At 39.4% G+C, this 5,559-nt stretch overlaps 1 non-coding gene across 1 annotated transcript; it reads left to right on the top strand.

The window, feature by feature from the left end:
* The first annotated feature begins 816 nt into the window (after positions 1-816).
* LOC141662622 (small nucleolar RNA R71) lies at positions 817-923 on the top strand. The gene has a single exon (XR_012550728.1). It is a non-coding gene; the product is annotated as a small nucleolar RNA R71 (small nucleolar RNA).
* The last annotated feature ends 4,636 nt before the right edge of the window (positions 924-5,559 follow it).

Below are 5,559 nucleotides of genomic sequence, written 5' to 3'. Positions count from 1 at the left end.
ATTTCAGCGTCTACTTCTTTTGCCTTTTCAGCATCAGCCACTTTTCCAGACCTTAAGGTAATAGCCTTGACTTGCTCTTTAGCTTCCTTCCTGCCTGGTACTTCCGTGTCACTGGGAAGAGTGCCAGGTTGACGATTGAGCACTGCATTGGCTAATTGACCGATTTGATTTTCCAAGGTCTTGATAGAAACTGCCAGACTCTTGCACAACAGCTTAAGTTCCTCAAAATCAACACTAGTAGGTGCAGCTGTACTTCCCTGTTGAGGATATGATTGCCTTGTAGCATACTGCTGTGGTTGCTGGAATCCAGGTGGGTTAAACTGTTTACTCACTCCTTGCTGATATGGTGGCTGAATAGCATTCTGATTATTCCCCCAGCTGAAATTTGGATGATTTCTGTTGTTAGGATGATAGGTCGCTGGCACAGGCTGCTGTTGTCGCTGATAATTATTCACATACTGAACAGATTCGTTGATAAGAGAACACTGATCCGTAGCATGAGAACCTGCACAAAGCTCACAAACCATAGCTATTTGATTAACTCCATATGTAGCCAGAGAATCAACCTTCATTGATAGCGCTTGGAGCTGGGCTGCAATAGCGGTGGCTGCATCAACTTCCAGAATACCTGCTACCTTGCCTGACGTCATCCTCTGAGTTGGGTTTTGATGCTCATTTGCAGCCATCGTCTCTATAAGATTATACGCCTCAGTATAGCTTTTAGCCCATAAGGCGCCTCCAGCTGCTGCAACGAGCATGGGCCGAGATTGGGCCCCCAAACCATTATAGAAACCAGTGATCACCATCCAATCCGGCATTCCATGATGTGGACATTTTCTCAACATTTCCTTGTAGCGTTCCCAAGCCTCGCACATAGATTCTGTAGGTTGCTGCGCAAACTGAGTAAGAGCACTCCTCATAGCAGCAGTCTTTGCCATCGGATAAAACTTCACCAGAAACTTTTGCGCAAGATCTTGCCACGTAGTGATGGGCCCAGCTGGTTCAGAATGTAACCAGTCTTTAGCCTTGTCCCTCAGTGAGAATGGGAAAAGCCTCAATTTGATAGCCTCATCAGTCACGCCATTATACTTAAAAGTGCTGCAGATCTCGACAAAATTCCTTATGTGCATGTTGGGGTCTTAAGTTGCCACTCCTCCAAAAGAAACAGAATTCTGCACCATCTGAATAGTGCCCGGCTTGATTTCAAAGGTGTTAGCTTGAATAGCCGGATGAAGGATGCTTGACTGAATGTCATCAATTTTAGGCCGAGAAAAATCCATAAGAGCTGGATCAGCTTGAACAATACGATCTCCCATGTTTACTGGTTCTTTCTGCTCAGTTCCTGAATCCGAATCCTCAAAATCTAACTTGTCCGGAATATCAAGAACTTCGTCTGTCTCCTCAGCTGTATCTAAAGTCCTCTTGCGAGCACGAGAACGAGTTTGCATAAATGCTTGCTAAAGTACCTGAAACACAACCGGAAAAAATAAGTAACTACTACGTCCTAATCACTGAGTCCTAATGACCAATGATGGTAAGTACATAAACTAAACAAATACGCCGAGTCCCCGGCAGCGGCGCCAAAAACTTGTTAGGGCGAAAACACGCGCTAATATTCACGCAAGTATACGCGTTCGCAAGTAATATAGAATATTTTCTAGTTCGTTCCCTCAGAGACTCAGACTAAATTATTATCTAATTAAACTCACTCACCAATGTATGATTACTTCTCAATGTTAAGATACTAACACTTAAAGTTGTTGATTAAATATTAACTATAATTAACTACTTAATTAATCACTTAACTAACACTTCAATTTATCAATAATAAAACACTCATGAGATCACAACTTCATTATTACTTCCTTCTATAGCCATTGTTATTACCTTTCGCATGTGACATTGATGATATTAATCGAATAACACGAAACTGATAAAAGCCAACTTTCATTGTACTAATACCATTCTACCAAGCATCCATAATTAAGATAGAAGTTGAATAGTCATCAATTATGTTGAGTTCCTATATGTCTACAGAAATTGACAACACAACGATTTAAGCACAAGTCATTCCTTTTGATTACATAGGGCAAATAAAACTGTTAGAGTTACCCACTAATCATGCACAACGTACATGAACCTATGCTAGCATGGCAAGTTCTAAATCTCAAGATCCACCGTCGCTTCACAAGAGATTAACACCCTATCTTATATGTTCGCGACGCACATAAGACGAATACGCACAACAATTACTAGATATCATGCAATCATCACACACTAAAGTATTAAACGATTAACTAAAGAATTCCATAATAAATACGTTGCAACCCCATGATCACGATTAGCCCATAATAGAACTTATCGTCATCATGGGTTCATATGAAATCATGATAAACAAATACAAGAAAATAATAACTAAACTAATTATATTAAAACAGAGTACGTCACAAGAGTAAATAAGTTCGAAGCAAGAAAACTAGCATCCAACGTTACAAAGAAACAAGAATCACAAGAAGATATGCTTCCTCTTCGTTGCGGTGTGCTAAATCGGTCTTCTTCCTTATCTCTTTCGCTTCTTGCGTAAAAACACAATCTTCTTCAATCCACACTTGTGAAAATGTCTCAAATCTACTTATATAATAGTCCCATAAAACTCAGATTACATAGAAGTGGAAACCAAACAGAAGTAGAAGTCCTAAAATAATTTGTCTTTTTTCCCGACCCTGCGCGGCCGCTCAGCAATGCTGAGCGGGCGCTCAGACCTCTACTAGAAAAAAAATGATTTTGCTCCGTTTCTTCGCCGTAATCTGCCCGTTCCTTTCCTCTCGCAATGGAGAACACATGCCAAGGCTTATTCTTGATGATTCCTCCCCCGAAATGCAACTAAAACCCTGAAATGCATAAACACTAGAAAAACGCATCAAATACACAAAATACTTGATTTCAAGATACCAATTTAAGCCATTTTAAGACATTCTAAATGGTATAAAATGCCACTTATCATACATATGGACTAACTTGTCGAGCGAAAATCTTTCATTTATAGGCAGAAAATGAGCTGACTTAGTAAGTCTATCCACTATAACCCAAATGGCATCATGATTAGCCCTTGTCCTTGGTAATCCAACTATGAAATCCATGGCAATATGTTCTCACTTCCACTCTGGAATCTCCAATGGCTGTAGCAATCCACTTGGTCTTTGATGTTCGGCTTTAACTCTCTGACATGTATAACATCTGCTAACCCATTCCGCAATTTCCCTCTTCATATCTGGCCACCAATAATTTTCCTTTAAATCTCTGTACATTTTGGTACTCCCTGGATGGATTGAATACCTTAAATTATGTGCTTCCTGTAAAATTTCATTCTTTAGCTCCGTCACCGGTGGAATCCAAATTCTAGAAGAAAACCTAAGAATACCTTGATCAACCTTCTGCGTGCACAATTCTTCACCTACCAAACGAATTATATTTTGATCCATTACATCTTCCTGACACTTCTTTATTTTCTCTAATAACTCCGGCTGGAAAGTCATACTGTACACTTTTGCTTCATCAGGCTTGCAAACTCTAATTTCCAATTCCAGTTTCTGAAATTCCTTATATATCTCTTCAGGTACTGATAACACATTTAAGTTTTCCTTCTGACTCAACGCGTCTGCTACAACGTTTTCTTTACCGGGATGATAATTAATAGTGCAGTCGTAATCCTTGATCAATTCTAACCATCTCCTTTGCCTCATATTAAGTTCCTTCTGTATGAATATATATTTCAAGCTTTTGTGATCCGTGTAAATCTCACACTTTTCTCATACAGATAATGTCTCAATATCTTCAAAGCAAAAATTATAGCTGCTAGCTCCAAATCATGAGTAGGATATTTCTGTTCATGTGGTTTCAATTTCCTTGACGCATACACAATCACCTTATCGTGCTGCATTAGAACACATTCGAGTCCTTTATGAGAAGCATCGCTATAAATTACAAAATTCCCTTGATCGTCTGGAAGTGACAAAACAGGTGCCGTAATTAATCTTCCCTTTAATTCCTGAAAGCTTTCTTCACATTTATCGTTCCATATAAACTTTTCATTCTTCCGTGTAAGCTTTGTCAATGGTGTTGCAGTCCTTGAGAAAGTTTGAACGAATCGGCGATAATATCCCGCTAATCCCAAGAAACTTCTTACCTCGGTGGATGTTCTCGGTCTTTCCAAATTTGTAATTGCCTCAATCGTTGCTGGGTCCACTTTGATCCCTTCATTACTGACTATGTGTCCTAAGAACTGAACTTCCTGTAGCCAAAACTCACACTTCGAGAATTTAGCCTATAACTTCTTTTTCCTTAGAATCTCCAAAGCTATTCTCAAATGTTCCGCATGATCCTCTTCCATCTTTGAATAAATCAAAATATCGTCTATAAACACAATAACAAACTTGTCCAAGTATTCCTTGAAAATTCTGTTCATTAGGTCTATAAACGCTGTCGGGGCATTGGTTAATCCAAAAGACATCACTAAAAATTCGTAATGTCCATACCTTGTTCTGAAAGCTGTCTTTGGTATATCTTCTGGTTTGATCTTCCGTTGATGATATCCCGATCTTAAATCAATCTTGGAGAAGTACTTGGCTCCCTTCAATTGATCAAACAGATCGTCAATTCTGGGTAACGGATACTTGTTCTTGATTGTAAGCTTGTTGAGCTCCCTATAGTCGATACACAGTCTCATGCTTCCATCTTTCTTCTTGACAAATAGTATCGTTGCACCCCACGGGGATACTCGGGGTCTGATTACTCCTTTCTCTAACAACTCTTGCAATTGCTTCGCTAGCTCTTTCATCTCAATGGGTGCCATTCTATACGGGGTCTTGGATACCGGTTCTGTTCCAGGTGCTAAGTCGATTGCAAACTCAATTTCTCTATCTGGAGGAAGTCCCGGTAACTCGTCAGGAAACACATCTGGAAATTTATTCACTACTGGAATATCTTCAAGTTTTGCTGGCTCCTGACTTTTATCAATCACATATGCCACGAAATGCTCGCATCCTTCCCGTAGTAACTTCTTGGCTTGAATCATCGTTAAGAACTTCTTTACTAGTTTCTGGCCCTTGAACGTTACTATTCTTTCGTCTGGCGTCTTCACCATTACCTTCTTATTTCGACAATCTATCTGGGCATCGTGCTTAGATAACCAATCCATTCCTAAGATAACGTCAAATTCTCCTAACTTAAATAGTATCAAATCTACACAAAACTTACTACCAGAAATCTCAATCTCACAATTCCCACAAACTTTATTAACAGATACACGTTCTTGATTTGCTAAGTCCACAGTCATTATTTCATTTAAATACTCAACTGGACAATTTAACTTGCTAATAAAATCTTGTGAAACAAACGATCGAGTTGCTCCCGAATCTATTAACACTTTGGCACATAAAGAATTCACATTAAGCATACCTGCCACGACATCAGTATCCTGGATAGCATCCTTCACAGACATGTCAAAAACTCTAGCCCTTGGAGTCTCATTCACTGCTGGAGTAGATCCCATAATCCTCA

This window comes from Apium graveolens, chromosome 5 (assembly GCF_009905375.1).
Source record: "Apium graveolens cultivar Ventura chromosome 5, ASM990537v1, whole genome shotgun sequence".
Lineage (NCBI taxonomy): Eukaryota > Viridiplantae > Streptophyta > Magnoliopsida > Apiales > Apiaceae > Apium > Apium graveolens.
Note: the sequence above shows the minus strand (reverse complement) of the source record. Positions and strands in the feature narration are given on the sequence as shown.